The sequence below is a fragment of the Oratosquilla oratoria genome, chromosome 42 (assembly GCF_046742065.1).
Source record: "Oratosquilla oratoria isolate Oo_2021 chromosome 42, ASM4674206v1, whole genome shotgun sequence".
Taxonomy (NCBI): Eukaryota; Metazoa; Arthropoda; class Malacostraca; order Stomatopoda; family Squillidae; genus Oratosquilla; species Oratosquilla oratoria.
Window position 1 is genome coordinate 27669745 of NC_134818.1, and position 12500 is coordinate 27682244.

The 12500-nt window shown below is 45.0% G+C and overlaps 1 protein-coding gene across 1 annotated transcript in view; it reads right to left on the reverse strand.

Moving 5' to 3' along the window:
• LOC143021352 (uncharacterized) overlaps positions 1–12500 on the reverse strand; it is a 163228-nt gene that overhangs the window by 120484 nt on the left and 30244 nt on the right. The window lies entirely within an intron of this gene.

Sequence of the window (12500 nt, forward strand, 5' to 3'; positions counted from 1 at the left end):
GGGCTGCAAACAATGGCGGTTCTTGTCAGCAGGTGGGAAAATGCCGCTGCTCACTCCTGGCGCGCCGCTTCAAGTAAGGCTGGACTAAGAAGTTTTTCGACATTATATTAACATCTATTGGTACTTAGAGTGTTTCAACTTATGTGTGCTTGGAAAAGCGTCTTCCTGTGATAGTCGTGTGAGTCGAAGTAAGCATGAGATTTGTTTTGTTCATTCGTGACATACTGCTACGGCAAACTTCTGAGTCTTGGTTTCCAGATACGTGCCAAGAAAGTGTCGAGGAACTTACTCTCACATCTGTACAACGCGGGAACGGAGACGAGACGAGACGGTACGAGAGAAGGGGGTTGGGGGTGGTGGTGGTAGGGGGTGGGGTGGGGGAGACGAATCGTGGTGGCCACACCTCTCCCCCGGGACAGTCTTTTTCTCTCTCTCTCTCTTTTCTCTCTCTAACACTAAACCTCGCACTCGTGGGCCCAGAGATACCACCACCTTCTCAGTGTCCATCGCTATGCATCAACCGACTTCGCCTCCAATCAATTTTCCGGAATCTTCTTCTGTCGCGCACCAACTTTGGACTTGCACCATCGCCTTTATTTCAACCAACTTCCGTTGCTGAAGACCTCCCCCAGCTTCTTGCGTGACACCGTAACCACCCCCATCCCCCCTAAGCAGTGACTCCTCGAACCCCACTCACTCTGCAACACAGCTACACCATGAACTAATATACCCGCTTATCAACTCCTGTGGAGTGCACGAGCACCCAACTCTTGTTGGTGATTTTTGCCATCTCCTCCCCCCCGTTCTATGAATTTCCAGAAACACTCGTTTCTTCAGTTCCTGCCCAACGTCTCACCCCTCCTCCTCCTCCTCCACCCTCACGATCCTCGGGTCCACCCACCTCCACTAAAGATCCTCCACTACACCGTCACCCGTCCTCATCCTCCTCCGCGTCTCGCCCTCCCTTCTCAGACTCCTTCCTCACCCGCCACTTGAGTGTACTACAGGTTCCCCAGTTGTGCCGGGCTGCCCTACAGGAGCTCGAAATCTTACTATTCTTGCAGGCTATTTCAATTTCGTAACGACTACGGTTGGTGTATTTGCGGTGTTCTAAGTAACGGGGTCTGAGCGGAGTGGGAGGAGGAGGAGGAGGAGTGGGAGGAGGAGGAGTAGGAGGGGAGAAGGGTTAAAGAGTCAAAAAGGTTGTGTGTGTGTGTGTGTGTGTGTGTGTGTGTGTGTGTGTGTGTGTGTGTGTGTGTGTGTGTGTGTGTGTGTGTGTGTGTGTGTGTGTGTGTGTGTTTACTTAGTATTTACCTAGTTGCATCTTACGGGAAGGGGAGCTATGATCGTATCCCGTCTTTGCATCTCGCATTGCCTAGTTTGCTCTTAAATTCGTGTGTTTTTTGTACGCTATTGCTTTGTGTGTGTATATGAGTGTGTGTGTGTGTGAATGTGTGTATTTACGTGCACACCTGTCTATATGTACTTGAATGTACTATACTTCCATTTACCTGTTGTACATTTGAGTTCTACTTAAGTGACTTCGTTCCATTACAACCATACTCTTTCCTCTAGTCCAACCGATTTTTATTTTCTTGAAGAAAAAGTAAAATCTGGTTGCATTTCGTCCCTCTGCGGATTTACTTGCTTGTCTGCGTGCACCGTATGTTGTGAGTAGGCATATATTATCGTAGTGATGTTTTCTGCAGCTGTTGCTGTTGTAAACACATGTGAATGCGTGGTCTATGGGTATTTACATCATTTTTATATCCTTCTTCCTAAAATTTTCATTTAGACTGGGCACCCAGACCAATTTACCATATACATTGCTCCACTGTTAAAAGTCAACATGTGTGTGTGTGTGTGCGTGTGGGTGGTTGTAGAATTGTGTATGTGTTTGTGTGTGTGCTCGTGTTTGTGTGCGTGTGTGCGTGCTCGTGTTCGTGTGCGCGTGGAATACGTAGTTGCATGTGTGTGGGTTGTGTACCCTTGAATTATAGGTAAAATAAGTAACATGTGCGAGTGTGATGTCACACACTTGTAGCAGCAATGCGCCCAAGTAGGCGGGGTGAGGGAGAGTGGGGAGGGAGAGTAAGGAGGGAGCGATAGTGAATATGAGAGGGAGTTATGGGAGTCAGAATATCTGTACATTCTCCAATAATCCCTCACCTCTCCCTCAGTTCAACAACACAATGCCCACCAGCACCTGAGTCTCAACAGCTACCGGACATTCCTAGCTTACGATGTCGTCGATCTTATTTATCAAATGCCAACACATCCTGACATTCCATGACCGGGAAATTGGCGCCTTGGCAACTAGCCGTTCCCCGGATCTATGCACCCAGTCTCATTTCAATACCTACTACCCCACCAACGCTCCCCTGAAAGTGCACAAAGCAAAATATCTCTATCGTATGTCACTATAGCCCCTTCAGGATCGAAATAATCATAATTTATTTTTCGTGTTTCAAATTAACACCATATTTGAATATTGTCGACTGTGTTGACAGTTGGCAATATGGAAAACACAGCAATCGTTGCTATCCTCACACCTTGGCAGGTGACCGTATAGATCACCTGAGTTTCTGAAATCTTTGCATTCCGTTAACATATCCAGAAATCATTGTCTCATTTCTGACATTCCGGAATCCAATTAGTCATTCGAGTACGAAGAGAAATAATGATTAAAAAAAAAGACGACCTGGCAACTGCTCCCTTGACACTGTGAGACGCGGGGGAAGATGCTCCGATATTTCTGAACTACATGTTTCCACGTGTTCAAACAAATTGTGTTCCTCCCCGATAAGCATTATTTCACAATGATCCTTATCGCACAGTATTATTAACAGCATTGGGATATTATTGAAGAGTCACGTAAGGGAACAATAGTAAGGAGTATTGTGTAACTGTATGGGGGCTGCATGAATCCGAACACAAAGTACTTCACCATGATGTTTTTAAGCGTAAACAAACGCCAGTGAATGTGACATTAGCAGAATTCCTCGTTTAAGTTTTCCTTTACTTCTCTCTTACCTTATGCAATTACGCATGTTTAACATGCACGTAAGTAGATTTCTTACAATAAACAAATGCGTGTATAACACATATATAGACATTGGAATGGGAACACATCAATAAAATTAACACCGGCGAGGTCTGGCAAATGATTGTAAGATACAATTCTGATTGTAGGTTGGTACCCGTCCCGCGGTCAGAGGTCACGTGTCTTTCGCCAGTGATCTCGGCGCAGCACCAACGTGTATCAGGCGAAGAGGAGGAAGAGGAAGAGGAGGAGGAGGAAGGGAAGGAGGAGGAGAAGAAAGAGTACCCACTGTCCGTCTCCATTTCAATTCTCTTTCAACACGAGTTAGACAATGAAAAACGGACTTAATGTTATAAATTAAGTGATGTTATACACAGGTCTATACCTACACATGTTTATTAATAACGACTGAAGACAAAGATACAGACTACAGGGAGCCCACCCACCTCTCCTGTCGGATGTTCTAACCGATAAGCTGGAACGAGTGAAATATGAGCTATTCCACTATCACCTGAGCTGGCAGGCCAGAAGACGGAGACAGACAGAAGATGCCTGTCTGAACAGACAGTTGGCTGCCATGGAGACAAAGTACTGATGCCGTGGACAAGAGGAACGTTCGTGTCTGTATACAGATTTTTTGTCTGGAGTTGTTGATGTGTTGAGTGATATTGTGGAATGGAATCTAAATGGTGGAATAGAATGCTTGAAAAGTGGTTCAAGTAGAAAGCTTCCACCTCCACCTCCGCCTCTACCTCTTCCACCACCACTACCACATCCTCCTCCTCCTCCTCTTCCTCTTCCTCCTCAGCTTTCTTCTTTCGCCTTTTACAGAAACTGAGTATCCGGATGGGCCGAGTTCGACGTCTCCTTCTACCGAAGGACCTGGAGCAGTTTCTTTTGACCCTTGCAAAGGTCAAGCCATGGGCTGTTCTGTTCTTCGGCAAGCACAACCTGGAAATTTACACACACACACACACACACACACACACACACACACACACACACACACACACACACACACACACACACACACACACACACACACACACACACACACACACACACACACACACACACACACACACACACACACAGTTCCAGACTGTCAGTATGGCGGTACCGGCGGTACCTGGTTCGAATCCTGCCCAGGGCTGAAATTATTTCAGTATCGCTGCGCTTCGAGTCGTTATTCCAACTCTCGTGGGCGGGGAGTCGGGTGTGTGTGTGCGTGTAAGGCCATAACATTACCCATAGATCGGTCATACGAGCTCTGAGCTCTCTTCCGGGAAGGAAATAGCTGTCGATCACGAGTCCAACACGTGATCCAAAGACCAAGGTGAATCACACACACACACACACACACACACACACACACACACACACACACACACACACACACACACACACACACACACACATATATACATATATGTGTGTTTATACATATGCATATATACATAATAGTTTATAAGAATTATTCATAACATTGAAAAAATACTGGTAAAACAGTTTCGGATTTTTTCCCCACAAAATGCACGGTACTTCTGTAAATAATTTTCCAGAGCAACCATGGTAACTCAACAAAAATTACCTGAATTTTATGGTGATTCTATAAATATCTTTACAGCATAACTCTGTTAACATAACACTGTAGTTGATCAACTTTATTGTGAAGCTGTATAAGCGAATATCCTTCCTCAAAAAATAAACAAATACAAGACGGCTGACGGTGTTCATATTAGTGCAGACATCAGTAATTTGAAGCATCTTTTATGAAGTCATGTAATACCTTGTATATGCGACATTAAAACGTAATTGAGATTTGCATCAAACAAGGAGTATATAAACTGTAATACGGATAAAAATGTCCAAGTAATAAACTTAACACAAATACATGTATTACATGCATATACATATATACCACACACACACACACACACACACACACACACACACACACACACACACACACACACACACACACACACACACACACACACACACACACACACACACACACACACACACACACACACACACACAGTGTAAACAGTATACTGCACCCGTGCTGGCACGTACTGCTTGTAATAGTATACGCAGCGGGCCATTCTGGTCGAAATGCCAATAAGGCAACTACAATCAACTGCCAATGCGGAGGGCATAAGAAAAAATATTTTTAGTATACACAGGATTATGCTCGTATATGTAAGATATCGTCTTTCTTTTTTATCCAGAATGAAACAGGAGACTCTTAGGATCTCGTGAAGGAGGTCGACGGAGGTGACAACGCTTCACTGTTACTTTGGCTAGGCCTACTGCCGTAGCAGCGGGAAGCATCGTGGCGTGTCAGAAGGCTTGGTAGTGTGTCGACACCCTTCTTCGCGCCCTGCAGGGCAAGGTAGGCGGGTCGCGGGTCGTCTGGACCCAACCATCGTTCTTCTTCATCTTTTCGTTGAGTTCTCCTCGATGGCAGAATGCTCATTTCGCGAGGAAGAGGGAGAGTAAGAGCAAAAAGGAGAAATATTTGAGAAGAATGATAAAGGGGAGGAGGAAGAGAAGAAGGAGGAGGAGGAAAAAGGGGAGCAAGAGGAGGAGAAAGGGAGGGGGAGAGGAGGAGGAGGAGGTGGAGGAGGATAGGGAGGAGGAGGAGGGGGAGTAGGAGGAGGAGGAGGAAGAGGAGGAGGAGGAGTAGGATTAGGAGGCGGAACAGGAGGAAGAGCAGGAGGAGGAAGAGGAGGAGGAAGAGGAGGGGGGAGGAGGAGGAGGAGAGGAGAGGAGGAGGATGGGGAGTACGAGGAGGAGGGGAGAGGAGGAGGAGGAGGAGGGGAGAGGAGGGGAGGAGGTGGAATTTGGGGGTTACCCTCAGCTTGGGCGAGCAGACGCCTTGCAGGGTGAGGAAGGTCAGACGAAGCCTCACGACTAAAACCAACTCACCTCCACCTCCACCTCCACACTCCACCTTTTCCTCCACTTAACCGAGAGGTAAGGAAGAAGAGGAGGAGAAGAAGGATGCTTGGTCCATTGACTGGATCATGAAGAGAAGGATCTATCACTGTAATCCTTCACAAATCGCTGACAAATTTCCTTTAATCCTTTTCCTTCATCCTGTCTGCTTGAGAGAAGCGTAGTCTCTCCAACTCCCACGTTGCGGAGACAAGCCGCCATCTTGGAGGACTTGAACCCAATCTCCTTCTCACACACACACACCCTCCCCCCTCCCTACTCCCCAACACACACCCTACCCCTCCCCCGCAAAAAAAAAAAAAAAAAAAAAAATCGAGTAATATTTTCGATTAAATTTCGGGTCGATGAGATCTCTCAAGGTCTCATTTTCTTTATATCCATTCACGGATGTCTTAGGTAATCTTTTCACACAGAAGTCAAGAATGTTGGTTTTTAATGCGCTTAATGGCAGCGTTTTGTATATTCTTGGAAATAATCAGTTTACAAATATGTCAAAAGATCTTTCTTCCCAATGAGGAGTTGGCTGAATCAAAGCACAAGAGTATATAAGAAACAGAAAATACGCCTCTGGAGAAACATATTGCACATATAATACACGCACACTTGCATACACACACACGCTCACACACATACACGCGCGCGCACGCACACACACATATACACACGGACACGCACACACACATATACACACGGACACGCACACACACATATACACACGGACACGCACACACACATATACACACGGACACGCACACACACATACATACACAATGCTACATATATTAAGCTTTCACATGAGGACCTGAGCTCACATTCACTTCATGATGTCTTGGAGTAAAAAAAGAAAAGAAAATGGCGTGAAGCCTTCCTTTCTTCCTTAAATTATGACTTTATAACCGAAACTGATGGGACGCCGAATAGTGCACTATACCTGCTTCCACCTCTTGCCTCCTCCCCTCCTCCTCCTCCTCCTTCGCTTCCTCCCCTACCTTCTGCCGCCTCATCCACCTCCTCTTCTACCCTCCTCCTTTTCCTCTTTCTGCCTCCTTCTCCTATTTTTCTTCCTCCTACTACTACCTCTTGCTGCTGCTGCTGCTGCTGCCTCCTCCTCCTCCTCCTCCTCCTCCTTTTACTCCCTCCCCCTCAGCCCGGCCCCGACGTGAGCCAATCGACTACGAGGTGGGCTGGAGTTGGCGATGGAGACTGAAATGCAGGTTCGGCCGAATTGAGCCCCTTTAGAACCGGGTAGCGGCAGGGACGGCAGCGGCACATCTGTTCCTCCAGTTTCCACCTGGCTGCCGCGTTCACGTCGTTGACACCCCTTTCGGGAGCTGAGGGTCTGAATACGTTTCCTCTGGTGCTCGAACCTGCACCAACGACCCCTTCCCCCCACCCCCACGCCCTCAACGATCACCGCTCGATTCTCTTTCCCTCAAGGCTCGAGATACACTTCGATCTCCCACCTTGCCTCAAGGTTGGGATCAACTTCGAACCTTCATCCCTTCAAGGTCGAATTCCACCTCGAACTGCCACCATCCCTCAAGGTTGGGATCAACTTCGAACCTTCATCCCTCAAGGTCGAATTCCACCTCGAACTGCCACCATACCTCAAGGTTGGGACCAACTTCGAACCTTCATCCCTCAAGGTCGAATTCCACCTCGAACTGCCACCATCCCTCAAGGTTGGGATCAACTTCGAACCTTCATCCCTCAAGGTCGAATTCCACCTCGAACTGCCACCATCCCTCAAGGCCGAAAGCCACTTCGGGCCCTCCAAGAGGAAGTTCATTGGCTCAAGGCGGTTTCTGAGCGACAGACCTGGCTCCGGGGAGCTCCTGCCAGAGGGGCTGGTCCACCGGAGCCACGGAGGAAGGAGAGATCAGCTATCAGGACCCGACAAGTTTGCGCAGGTCGGGCAGCCAGCCAGCCAACGACTGATAACGAATATTGACACGATAAGAGGGTCTGTGGGTCGCTTGCGATTACCACAACACGGTACGTCGGTTAACTGCGCTTTGGAGGAAGAGGAGGAAGTGGAGGAAGAGGAGGAAAAGGAGGAAGAGGAAGAAGAAAAGGAAGAGGAGGATAAGAAAGAAGAGGTTGAGGAAAAGAAAGACGAAGAGAATGGTGAGGCAAAAGAGGAAAAGGAGGAAAGAGGTGGAAGATAATTGAGAGACGATTAAGAATAGGAGGATGAGAAGCAATTGGGATTTTAAAACTGTAGAGGCCAGTTTTCTCTTTTAAATCTCGACTACCCCTCTTTTTTTGCCAACTTCCTTCAATTTTCCTTTTATCATCCCTACAACACATTGAAGGGAATGTTTTTTTTGGATATACGGAAAGAATGAGTGAAGAAAGATTAGTAAAAGAGGTGTGGAAGGCAAAGGTGGAGGGAGTGAACATGTGAGGGCGACCAAGGATGAGATGGGGTAAAAGGGGTATTGGGAACAAGGGGAATGTCTGTTGAGGAAGGAAGGGAGAAGACAGAAGATAGGGATGAGTAGAAAATGGTTGTGTATGGATGATGTTGTGATGCATAGAAGGGAGTGGGTGGGGGATAGAGGTTGAGGGGGTATGTGTGAATGATATTTTGACGCAGTCCAAAAGGATTTCTCCCTGTCTTCTCTTTTTCTGCATAAGGGGGCGGAGAAGGGGGTTCGCCGAAGAAGTGGAGCGGCCTTGCTGTGGATGTGCTGTGTCTTGCTGCATTGCTTCTGACCTAGGGCAGTGGGCGAGATGCAGGGACGATCCGTCATCCAGGAGGAGCCAAGAAAAGAGGGAGGGAAGGGTGGTGAATGTGAGGATATGGTTGGGAGTGGATTTATGCCCTTCATTTTGGCTACTTCCCTTGTAAGGGGGGAAAAAAGCCCTTGGTATATGTATGTATGTAGACCCGTTATATTCTACAGATTGTTCTATCCCTAGCATTTAAAGAATTCCAATAGTTGTAAAGAAAAGTTACGAAATCTTCAAAAAATGAATTTTCTAATGTCCTGGTATATTCTCGAAAGGGTGTTTTCGTTCCATATATTGTAAATTTCTTAAGTTTAGAGATTCTCAAAATAAAGAAATATTCATATTTTTCTTAATATCTGGCGCTATGATTTCTTGACTAAATTTGATGTCTATAAATAAACATGCCATGCTTTCAGCTACGTCACTGCATACCACCGCGCCGCATATTTTGCAACAGATGAATGACGACGTCTAACATATTGTCTTGAGCGATTTCTATTCACTTGTACTGTGACGTCATGTCGTCTGCCTTTCGATTTCATCCAAAGGCGCGGAGCGGCCAAGAACGTCATGTCGCTGCACTGTAAGCCTGCCAGCATTCCTGTTGCATTCTTACGTATGATGATCGGCATCCATCGCTTTTTTCCTCGTTTATCTGTTGTATTTTATCCTCATAAACAAAAATGTAACAACTCCACCGCACGCTGACAACAAATGAGATAACCCCGATGTCCTCTAACTGTCGTTGGCACGAGTAAAGTAATACTTTTGGATGCAGTAACAGGGGTGCTGGGCGCCATTGTTGGCTAGGAATTTGGCAGCGAGGGACAGCCTGCCAGGTAAGTCTGCCAAAGTATTATGTCATAAGCCCCCTCCACAGGCACCGAAAGCAGCTCCCACGGAATGCCAAACCTGTTCTTCAACAACGTTTGAGCAATAGCGTGTCCAACCTTGGAGTCTTCCTGCAGAACCACCGGCCTATCCCTTGGAGTATGATACAGGCTCACCCTAACGATGGTGAAAGCTAGTACCTCTCTGGGATCGAACTCGAGCCTCCAGTATACGAGGATAAAAGGCTACCCGCTTCTCCACGAGGGAATCGGTTGCGCAATAACTTTAGTCTGTCCTATTTTAAAAATCCGGTTATATGTTTCACACTAACTATGTTATCGCTGTCTAGACAATATAGCCCCTCCCGTTATGACGTCTCTTTTGAATGAATGTTATCAAATAGTAATCCTGAATTACCTCACATTTGTTCTCGCTATAGGTATATACTACCACAGCCTCTTGGATTTGGTTTTATATAACATCGATACCTCTACTTGACATTTTCAGGTGCTTCAGCTCAAGTTACAACCAAACGCCCTAAATTCTTGAAATTTCTTCGCTGCAGGTTGGTATGTTCTTCATTTTTTATTTGTTTCATTCTTTGTCTATTTCTTCTTGTCTCTCCGGAGTGGTTCTCTGTGGGGATTTTATTTCCATTTTATTTTTTATTGCTGGGCTTTTGGTCCCTCTTTGATATGTATATAACAAAATGTCATAGAGGTGCTTTTATTAGGGACCGTGAAAGGGTGACATAATTGTTCTTAAATTAAATCGGACTAAATTGCATGGAAATCTCGACAAAACTCGTCGTTTTCATTCTTTTCGAAAAGTATATCACCAACATGATGTCACAATCTTCTCCGCTGGGATACAGTACGGCCACATTCACATCTCAAAACAGCTAGATTATAACAACATTAATTTACTGGGTTTTTTTTATCTAGGTTGTTCTAGAAATAAGGAGTTAATCTAAAATATTGCCTCAAATTCCAAGAACCACGACGTTTTTGTAAAACTGGAACGAAACCAGCTGGTCAGTTGAAGAAAGCGACCGAACTTGTTGAAGACCTAAGTCGTCTCGCTCCTGCCTCTAGCCATCCTACCCCAGCAATATGGCGACAGGGAAAGGCATCAACGGCCGTTTTCAGCTTCAGTCACACCAAGCTTACGACCTGTTTCCGACCACCACCTTCGACCAGGTGGCACATTTGTTTTTCTCATGGTTACTGCCAGGTGGCTATTTCATATCCATCTTCATGACGGGGAGATTCATTCCAATTGAGTTGTCTTGAATTATTTTTGTAATAAACAGAGGAACAGCACAAATCAGCCTGGTCGCCGCCGGTGGTCGGAAACAGGTCGTAAGCTTGTTATAAAAGCCAAGTCATAGATAGGTAAACATATAGATAAAGTAAATAAATAGATAAAAAATGCAGACGCCAGTAACATTTACGTATCGTTCATATTTTCCCCAGTAAAGTATTCAGTGACCATTCAGTTCATATTTTCCACAGTAAAGATATCTTTCTCCAACAAGGCCCTCCAAAATTTGGATATCTCCGATAATTGAAACAAAAGTACTTTTCGAAAGGAAGTGCTCCTGGTATCCGGTAATCCTAGATTTTGAAAATTTTTGTTTCGACTTTCGAATTTCAGAAAATCCCAGTCGAGTGAACTAGTTGTACATTGCACGTGAGGGACATTAGATCTTCGCTATAAGAATTCTGCCTCGCAGACAACAATAGCTCCCAGAAACAAAACGATAGATCGATTGACGTCAACAATGGTTTTGATATTTCCTATTTTTTACCTTTGGCGACCGTTGAATGTAAATGTCATTTAATTTTTTTTTCGTAATTTGTAATTTTCAATTTATTTCCTGAAGAGCCTCACTAAAGAATTGGTCATGAAATGAAACGTAACGGGCGTTCGTTACTATGTTGGAGTTTTCAACAAAAAAAAAAAAAAAAAAAAAAAAAAAAAAAAAAACATATCCAGGACACAAGAACAGTCATTGCAAAACTATGATCGTGATCACAAATCACCTAAGGTGCTGTAGGTTGAGGTGAATTGATTCCTTTTAGAATTTCAAATTTAAAAGCAGGAGGTATTTCAGAACCGTGCATGTTTGTGAATTTCATAATGTGAATCTAAGTTTTTTTACCTTTTGGTCCACTATTCTAAATATCATAGTGACCTTGTGACAAAAAGCACAAATAAAACAATGTCAACGCAAATGTTTATAATGGTATTTGTACAAATAAATTCAGAAGGGACGACAAGACTTTTGAACTCTTCAGACAATAAAAAATGGGCTGAGATGGAAAACACTAAATAAACTCGAAACGTCATACAAATACAATAAAGGCTCCGTTCTCACATGTTTATTTTCATAAACTTGTCGGCAACTCCCACTTTCATACAAACGTTTCCTACACGATTTCCTAATAATAAAAACACGGGGATCCTTTTTTTTTTATATGATATTACAACATCAGGTCATCTAACCTAACCTCACAGAATCAGACTATCTACCTACCCTAGTTCAGGGAACCTAGAATTCTAGATAGTGTAACGAATCATAGACGCGTAAAACAAATACTTTCTGTTCACTTTTACAAGGCGTTCTTGCCTCAGACTGAGGTGCCCCCAGGGACAGGCGGAACCTGCAGTGGGTCATTTGTCCTCAGCCGCTGCCCAAAGATTCGGATTGAAGACCTTTAGGACCCTTATCCCGACGAAGACCAAACAGTTTTATTCATCATGGATGAATCCCTGGACGGTTAAAGTGTTCAGATTGAACCTGAACAATTATGAAGAATTTGTCCGTCTTCCTATTGCGGCGATCGCCACCTGATTAGCAAGGATCGAGATAAGATAAAGAATTGTTTCTTCTGGAGGTGGAAGAGATTTAGCACAGCTGGGG